Here is a 9,689-nt window from a genome sequence, read left to right on the forward strand (position 1 = left end):
GCATCAGCTGTCTGCTCATGCAGTTACATGGCCTTATACCTTTTGTGTACAGGCACCTGGGAAGGTTGTGCAGGGTGAGGGTGTATTCACCTGTTGCCTCAAGCAGTAACCCATTTTCATTCTTCCCATTCTGGGTTTCCCTTTCCAACAGGCTGGCAAGAGGGTAGGGAGTCCTGTGTTTCTCGTGCCATAGTTGGCTTCTGCACCTGCCTCAGGGATGGTAGAGTGTAATTTCACGAGTCAATCTCCTTCTCTGACTCCCTGATGCTCCTCAGCCTGGACACCTCAAGGCACAGCTCTTGGCTGGGTGGATACCATGTGTCCTGCTGTACTTAGCTCCTTGCTAATGGGTCATAGTCTCGTAGCCTCCGTTTAAAGTGGCAGGATCCTCCCTGCTTGCCCTTCCCACATGCCCTTTCATGCAAACTGCTGTGCTACCTGCCACACCTCTGCTTGCTTGCTCTGTTGGTGTGCTCCATAGGGTCCATTTAAATCTCCTGCAGTTGCCCCTGGCAACTCCCCCACTGCATCAGCCTCTCTCATGAGGTCTGCCGGTTTCTGGACAGTCTCTCTGCTTGTATGTGGGTTTCCCTCACTCCAGGGTCCCCCCTTTTCCTCCTTGATTCATGCTCTGCAGCTGAACTTACTGTAGCTGCTACTGTGCTGCTTGCTCATCCTGGCCAAGACCACCTGTCCTCCAAAGCAGTTCAGCTCCCAGCAGTCTGTTCCTACTGTCCGTAAGGGTGATGATCATGTAGTAAAGCTAATGCTATCGAGCCTCTCCTGCTCTCATTTACATCCATCTCTTGCAAGGGTCTACAAGAGAACAGCTGGGCTGCTTGTCAAATGTGTGACTTCTTAGTCAGCAGTGATCTCCAGCGCAGGAGAGGTGAGAGGTTCAGGGAAGTGGTGGCAAGAAGGTTAATGTCTTTATGGTGAATTCCACAGTGTTTGCTACCATTTATTCAGAAGAGCTTGAGCTCAGAGTTGACCTTGAGAGCAGCATCAGAAGATGACAGGCTCTTTCCTGAGTGTAAGTACCATCACTGTGAATAGAACAACTTGTAGGAACAAAGCCTGTGCTGAAATGATTGCATGCTCAGGGAGAGTGTCAGCAGTGTCAGAGAGAACATACCTACCACAACTTACACAGCTTGCTCTATGAGGTGCTGCAGGACCTCATGAATCCAGTGTTGTTATCAGCAGACTTTATGATGTGCCCAGCATGTGATTCCAGCATGCAGAGAACCTTAAAGGCAGACAGGAGCCAGAAAAGAGTGCTGGGACTCCAAAAGCATAAATCTGAAGTCAGGGCTCTTGCCTTGTACTGTGTGTGACCTGATACATCAAGGTCTGGCAGCCCTGTACAGAGGAGACTGCAGAGACATGCTGCCTCAGGATGGCAGGATGGCCTGATGCCTCCTGATGTTGGTGGGCTATATGATCAAATCCATCACCAAACTCATATGCTTGCTTGAAAGCCCTGCTCATTGCTTATGAGAAAGAATGAAAATCCAGTTCTCCTGAACACTTGAGCCACGACCTCCAGAAATCCCTCACTTCATTCCATCCTTGAGGACACAGCCATTCCAAAAAACATTTTGACAAACAATGTCCTTGTGCCTTTAGCTGAAGTTAGTCTCCATGGGCTTATGTATTGGATATTAACCATGTCTGTGCTGCTATGCCAAACTGCAGAGGGATGATGTCTCAGGAGAGCCATCAAAGTCCTCCCCCACATCAGTTTTTTTCTACCAGCAAACCCTGTGAGAACCTGGGACATCCTCACCTTGTGCATGCATGCTGGGGAGAGAAGAGGTAAGTGTAGGAATAAATGGTATCGGAGATTTACATGGACTGACAGAGCTCATGGGCTAAGATTAGGAAAGCACTGTTATGAGTGAAGACAACAAATTCTGTAAGTCTGAATTCAGAAAAGGTCCTTACTCACAGGGATTTGCAAAGGGCATCACAACACCCAGCAGTAACTGCTAAGAAGTTCACAGCTGGTTCCCCCCTTAACTCCCATGTTTTGCATTCAGGCACACTGAGATTTCTCCTCTCATATGGCTCCGTCACCTTTGTACAAAACAGTGCTGCTGAGAATAATGTGTGGATTATGTAATGGCATAATTATCTAATGCTGATTTCTGTACAAAGCTGGGTCAGTTTAAATGTAAATGTAGTAAGAATATCAGATGACTGGACTGATCCTAGCTCTGCCACTCACTCACTGTTTGCCTTCAGGGAAATCACTTGATATCTCTGTGCTATAGCTTCCCAGCAGTACAATGCAAACAGACACTAATTTTATAAAAAACTTTGGAAATGCAGATATAAGCTTTAAGAATTGTTATATAATGATACTTCGGTAGTCGTGTAGTCAGACTTGCCCTCGAAATAGAAGTGATCAAATCAGAGACTTGCAGGCCAAAAGTCAAACCTTATAGGATTTACCGCTACTGACTTCAGCAGTCTTGGCCATAGGCAGCAACTGCAAAAATCTGCATGAAGTGCATGTAGCTAGATATGGCTGGGAAATTTGTAAAAAAACTATTATCTTGTGTCACAGAGGCACCCGAGGTTAGTTTAAGGGACAACAGGGTCCAAACCAACTTTTATTTAACCGGTGAGAAACAGGGTTTTAGCACTCCAAAAGTGACTTAAATACAGGTTCAGATATCAGTTGAGGAAAATTATTAAGGGGCAGCAACTAATACAACAGGCGGTCCACAGAGTGCATGCACATGGCTTCACCCAAAACAATGCCGGAGCCGTCCCTGAGTCCCGGAGAAGTACACACTTGCCTAAACACGGTGTGGGATTATTTTAAAGAGATACAGGTACTCGTAGTGAATACGGGAAGTGTACACTCGCGATTCTGTGAGGGTAAATTTATAATACACTCGCAATCCTGCGAGGGTTAATTTACTTACACGTGCAAATGTGCACGGAATATTACACGTGCTTATGTGGAAGCACGGGAGGAAAATATACTCGCGATTGTGCGAGGAAATAATTTATACACGTGCTCACATTGAGCACGGAAAGTTACGTGTGCAAATGTGCACAGAAAGTACACGTGCTTGTATTAAGCATGGAAAGTATGCTTTCGAGTGTGCACAGAAAGTTACACATGCAAATGTGCACGGAAGGAAAATACACCCGCGATTATGCGAGGATTAATTTTACACGTGCTCATCTTGAGCACGGAAAGTTACACGTGCATATGTGCACGGAAAGTATAAATATACTCGCAATCCTGCGAGGAGAAGTTTTACTCACTCCCGTGGCAGCAAGGCAAGCGGAGTCTCCATCCCAGGGAGGGGGGCTCTCGGCAGCAGCATCTTGCTCGTGCTCCAAGAGACCCACAACAACGGGCGGAGTCTCGATGAGAATCCCGTTTTTATACTGGCTGATCAGATCTGACTGTAGGCATTCTAGAAGCTTCTCTGCACCCCCACACTGGCTGTGGGTGCCCCTGAAGCCTCCAAACATCCCCCACACTGGCCGCAGGTGCCCAGCGGCTCATTGGCGCCTCGGCACTCCCTTCTCCTAATGGCCCTGGCCAGGGTGCTCTGGGGCCAAACAAAAGAAGCTGTTAGCCTCAAGTAGCAGAGAGAGAGGGAGATGTGCCTACTCCTTCCATACTGAAGGAGGGAGGGGGAGAGAGGGGGGTTTGCATTCTGCCACATCTTGCTAATATAATAGGTTCAGGCAGGATCTCTCAGCAAAGTGTATTTTATTTATGATTTTGCAAAATCACGTGTTCTACCTAAAGGTAGACACCCCGAACAGGGCAAAAGCCACTATTTATAATCCCAGCCACAAATTCCCTCCCTTGTTCCCCATTGGTTGGGTACAGAGTTCACAGACTACTTGATGCTTCCCAAATGTCTACCTCAGTTTACCTCTCTCACTACATCAATTCTAACAACTTTATTTATTTATTTATTTATTTATTTATTTATTTAAGGTATGATTTCTTGGCTCTCTGGCTAACCTTCCTCCCATAGCTTAACTTTTGACCACAGGAACTGGTTTGCATTCCATGATGGGTGCAAAGAGTCTTTGTTTTACATTCAAAGTCCGATAGCTGGGTGTCCCTCAGTCCCCACCTGCTGGGTCAGGTCTGAGATCCACAGTTACAAAAACAACATTCCTCCTTCAATGGCTCCTTACGCTTTTCTGTATAAATTTCAATGAAATTTATATTTCTGCTGTTTTTTTTTTTTTAAATTATTATTTTCTTAATCAGGGAGAAAAATATTACTTCCACGTACTCTGCATGTTGTGCTTCTGCTAGCAACAGCATTTTGGAGCTGTGATTTCTGGGGCTTGCAGGTTCTCTGACCCCAGAGCAGCCGCTTGCCAGCCACTGCTGTGTAGCAAGGAAACCCCAAATCTCAGGATCCAAAATCATGATGCTGAAGTTCCTTGCACAGCTCAGAGGCTGCTGTGGCATCTAGCAGCATGCTGGGTCATGATAGCATTCACTGCATGCAAGACTGTCATTGAGGCTTTCTCCTGACAAAATGTCCTTTTTCTGAGTTTAAATTTCTTCAGTTTCAGTCTCTATGAGGCTTTTTCTGACAGTGGTTAGACTGGTTTGGCTAGGATGGTGGCACCTGCATTCCCAAAGTCCATAGTGCTCTCTTTCACCACAGAAAACATATACTACGATCCATAGCAGCAGAAGCTGTTCTACGCCCCTACTTGTTACCAAGTGCAATTTCTGTGGCCATTTTCAGTGTTTGGCCTCCAGTGAGCATGCTAGCACACCTTATGATAAAACAATATTACAAATACATAGAAAAATGTTCCCTAGAGCCACTACTAGGTAGTCAAAATGTGCTATATACATTAGCACAGGTCAGCCTGAAAGCCAAACTCTGACTTGGGAATATGCAACAGGATAAATGTCTTTAGCACTAGCAATATTAAAAAATCCTGTAAGCAAATTAAGAACAAAACTACATACAATTACAGGCTCTTGTGCCAAATATTTCAGGGGGGATAAAAATGGAAATGTATACCTTTTATTACTACCAGCAGTGAGAGATGGACTTGCTTCAGGCATGCAATATATCAATGAAATGTTTTGCAGAATTTAGAGATAATGTATTATATGTGTGTGGAGATACATGTAATTTAATGAGGAACCAGGTGAGAGGAAGGCAACAGAAAAAAAAAAAAAATAGTTCATTTGATGGACTATGGGACAAAAGCAAATAGTAATTCCATTAAGTAGGATTTGAAAGACACTGAATAAAGAAAAGTGTAGTTCATCTAATTTATCTCACTGGTGATAGAATGGACATGAAAACTGAGGAATGACTCTTACATATACTTTAAAGGGAGAGGAATTTGCACTAGTTTTATTAATAATGGAAGATTTTACTTAAAAATTAAGAAACATACTCTTCCTCTAGTCTAGTGTTTCTCAGATTGCGGAAAGTTGTCTGTGAAATATAGAGCCATTTTAATGTTTCATATGGGACAGAAATATTCTTTTTTTCCAAGACACCAAAGTAAGAGGCAAGAAGGGTAATAAGTTTTTTCAGGAATCTGAGAGTTACTTATATAGACACTTGAGGCAGCTCTGGTTTTTATTCTAACAACTGGACTGTCACAACTGAGCATTTTTGCCAGAGGTGCTTGTAGCCACCTTGTCTAATGCCTTCCTACTTTGTTCTCTTATGAACTATGCAGAGTTGTATCAGGCCAAAACTTGTCTCAGACCCTAAAGTGACAAGGGTTACCTATATGCCTGTATAGATTAATTGTGGATCTTCCCAGGAATAACATTGTGTAGGAAAATATGGAAAAACTGAAACAAAAAATGTCTCTCAACTTATAATGGGATTATTAGTGCTGGCCTGTTCTCTCTGAACTCTGTTCCAGTTTTGTTTTCTTTAGATGGAGTTTAAATTTTCAAGTGAGACTCATAATTTCCCCTTACATCTCACTATGCCTTTCAAACATTTGTCAATTAGACTTTTACAGAGTTTTTCTTAAGTAAGAATTCTCCTGTTCTTAATTTTATCCTGTCTCTTTGTCTTCCTTTAAATATTTTACTCTATCCTTTCTGGTTTTAGCTTTTAGATTATTGTAGTTTTTAGCTTTTGCATGACCAGGGTGGTCATTCTTAGCTCTTAATTACTCTCAGGATTATATTTCCCTATAGTTTCACCTTTCCCTGAAATCTCTCCAGTTTTCATATTGTTTTCTAGATACAAATTCACCAGAATTTTTAGAGATGTGATAACACCATGGCATGAATAATGGGATCAGCCTGATTCTCATGGAGTCTCTGGGTTGCTCAGACTTTTTTTTTGGAAGACCTTGAAAGAATGTAATTCATATTTGGCTATCCACTACCATCACCTAGTAGAATTTTGCACCCACCTTCCTGGTGAGTTCAATCTTCTATTAGTGGAGAGAAAGGTGCAGAGACTGAACACTGCAACCTGAAATTCTGACACTCTTAGTTCCATTTTGGCAGGGTTCATAGAATCATAGAATCATAAAAAGGTTTGGGTTGGAAGGAACCTTATAGATTATCTAGTTCGAAGCCCCTTCCATGGGCAGGAGCACCTTCCACTAGAACAGGTTTCTCAAAGACCCATCCCACCTTGCCTTGAACACTTCCAGACGTCCACAACTTCTCTGGGCAATCTGTTCCAGTTCATCATGAAGAGTTTCTTATAGCTAATCTAAATCTACTCTCTTTCAGTTTAAAGCCATTACCCTTTGTTCTATCACTAGGTGCCCTTGTAAAAAGTCTTTCTCCAACTACCTTGTAGGTAGTGCTTCCGCCTTTAGGTAGGTTGTCTCAAACCTTACATTTGGGTGAATATTGCTGATTTCATGGTCCATTTAACAGATAATTCTTTCTGAAGGTCTCTACCTTGTGTTTCATTTCCTCCTCTGTTTGCTTTGCAAAGTACACTGAGAGAAAAGGTAAGGTATTAATTTTGTGGAAAGCTGGGCAGTGACTGCTATTCAGGGGGCATTGCACTAACACTGGGGAAATGTTGATAAGGCCTGTGAGTGGACATGAGCCAGCAATATTTGGACATGAGTCAGCAATGCGTGCTTGCAACTCAGAAGGCCAAACACATCTTGGGCTGCATTAAAAAAGTGTGGCCAGCAGGTCAAGGGAGGTGATTCTGCCCCTCTGCTGAGATCCCACCTGTAAGTACTGTGTCCAGCTCTGGAGTCCTCAGTACAGAAAAGACATGGACCTGTTGGAGAGGATCCAGAGGAGGGACACAAAAATGGTCAGAGGGATGGAACACCTCTCCTATGAGTAATGGCTGAGAGACTTGGGGTTGTTTAACCTGGAGAAGAGAAGGCTCCAGGGAGACCTTACTGCAGCATTTCAGTACTTAAAAGCAGCCTGTGAGAAAAATGGGGACAGACTTTTTAGCAGGGGGCCTGTTGTAACAGGACAAGGGGTAATGGTTTTAAACTGAAGAAAGGGAGATTCAGGCTAGACATGAGGAAGAAGTTTTTTACAGTGAGAGTGGTAACAACACTGGAAAAGATTTCCTAGAGAGGTGGTGGATGTGCCATCCCTGGAGACATTCAAGGCCAGGCTGGACGGGGCTCTGAGCAACCTGATCTAGTTGGAGATGTCCCTGCTCATTTCAGGGGCTCATTCAGGACCAGATGACTTTTGAAGGTCCCTTCCAAGCCGAACTATTCTAAGATTCTATGATGCCAGTTCTTTCTTTAACCACTGCCGTTTCAGTGAGGAAGCCTTCCCATGGATTATCAAGAGAGGTTTTCCTACACCTTCCTCTCTCATTTTTCTATGGAAAAGTAATGCCATAGCCAAACACAGCACAAAATCAGATGTCTAAGACACCTTAAAGGTAGGAAGCCAGAGTCACAGGGCAGTAGGAATTATTTATTTCATGTGGAGCAGAGCAGTCTAACTAGTGGCATAGCAACAGTTCAAGCCCATTGAGTGCTCCTGGCCAGCCCATCATCTGCTTCCCAAGGAAGTGCTATGCAAATGGTTCACAGCACTATTCCTGCTGTAGAAGTCAGGCTAGACCAGGCACAGATATAGCTGGGTGTGAATATAAGGTAGAGTAGGGATGAGTGTGAGTGGGTGGAAGGCTGTGAGGGGGATCCAGCCCACATGACTGTGAAAGCTGGACCACACAGAGAAGGAGGACTGATATTCAGAATACTCAGTAGAGGCAGGATCAAGGCCCATCCTACCTAGGCGAGGGAATTTGAAATCATATCAAATATCTTAGAGAACTCAGAAACTGAAGAGGATTGACTCAGCTCAGTGACTGGATTTTATGGCTAGTGTGTGTATCCAGAACATAAGGGCAGAGTTAGGTATGAATAACATCTACAAAATGTTCTTTTCCTTTCTTTTTGACTTGGGAGAAATGTCTGTTGGAGAGTTGCATATAGTCTTACCAGGAGAGAATGTTGAAAGACTTCAGTAAAATATGTCAAACAAAGGAACCTGTCCTAAAATTTAGTGGAACATACTGTACATTCTGAAAGATGTAAGAACAAGTCAAATTCACAGTCTTGATGAGAAGCTATCCACAAAAAGATAAGAGAGATTTGGATGAAGCACACAGAGGCTAGGATTCCCTTTACAATAACTGTTGAAAACTCGATTGCTTGACGTGTTCACAAGTAAAGTGAAAAGGTGCAGAAGAGCTACCTGAAAGATACTACATGAAGGGGATAAAAGGCAAAAGAAACTGAAGAGGGAAAAAACTGTAGTGCTCAAACCAAAGGAGTAGAGGCAGGTACTAGAGAAACTGTATGCGACTTTCAAGCTAGATAATAGAGCTGAAAACAGAGAACTCAATTGTGGTACTGAGATGCAGGGAACACCTGAAGATTCAAAACCACATTTAATTTGTAGAGAGAAAGAATGAACTTACAAAATGATTCAAAGAAAAAATAAAATGAGCAGCTGTGCCTCCAGTGGCAAAGTTTAAATAATAGGACAGACCAAGAGGGAAGATCCTGTGTCAAAAGACAACAAACAATTAGCACAAAGAGGCATGGGTAACAAAAGGGACATATCTATTAACAATACTTAGCTGGGTTTCCATCAGAGAAACCCCATGGTGACTCTGTGACACAAGTGGGTATGAGCTAATGCTTATAACATCCCTGTGAGGAGAGGGGTGCTCTCATTTGCTAGGTAAAGCAGATGAAGCAACTTACCCTTGGCCACAGCTTCAAAGCTATTATTAGATCTCATCACCTTCTACCTCCATATCCTGTACTCTAGGCCATAGTTCCAGTACTAAATTAATCTGTGCACAAAACACTAAATTTACATCATAAATAAAACCAGAGTTGTTCCAGCTGGGTCACACTGGCACAAAGAAAGTCTGGCAACCAGAGCAAATCAAACAGGCTAGAAACTAAATTTCTTAATCACTTAGGAAACAGAACAAGAACCAAGACTTCTAGTTTGTGGAAAAAAAAAAGCAACTGTAGCTTGGTGACATTTTTTCCATGGTGGACCTAGAACACAAAAGCACCAAAACATTTGTTCTGCAGAACTGAACCAGACCACAAACAAATCAGAAAACCTGTATTTATGATAAAAAGGGGAACTCTGAGTGGTGCACAGATGTTTCTAATCATCTTCTTTTCTCATTTGACAAACTGAGTATGACTTTACATTGAAA

At 43.0% G+C, this 9,689-nt stretch overlaps 1 protein-coding gene across 12 annotated transcripts in view; it reads left to right on the forward strand.

The window, feature by feature from the left end:
- Positions 1-9,689, forward strand: part of PAMR1 (peptidase domain containing associated with muscle regeneration 1) — a 108,855-nt gene that overhangs the window by 78,796 nt on the left and 20,370 nt on the right. The window lies entirely within an intron of this gene.

This window comes from Columba livia, chromosome 5 (genome assembly GCF_036013475.1).
Source record: "Columba livia isolate bColLiv1 breed racing homer chromosome 5, bColLiv1.pat.W.v2, whole genome shotgun sequence".
Classification (NCBI taxonomy): Eukaryota; Metazoa; Chordata; class Aves; order Columbiformes; family Columbidae; genus Columba; species Columba livia.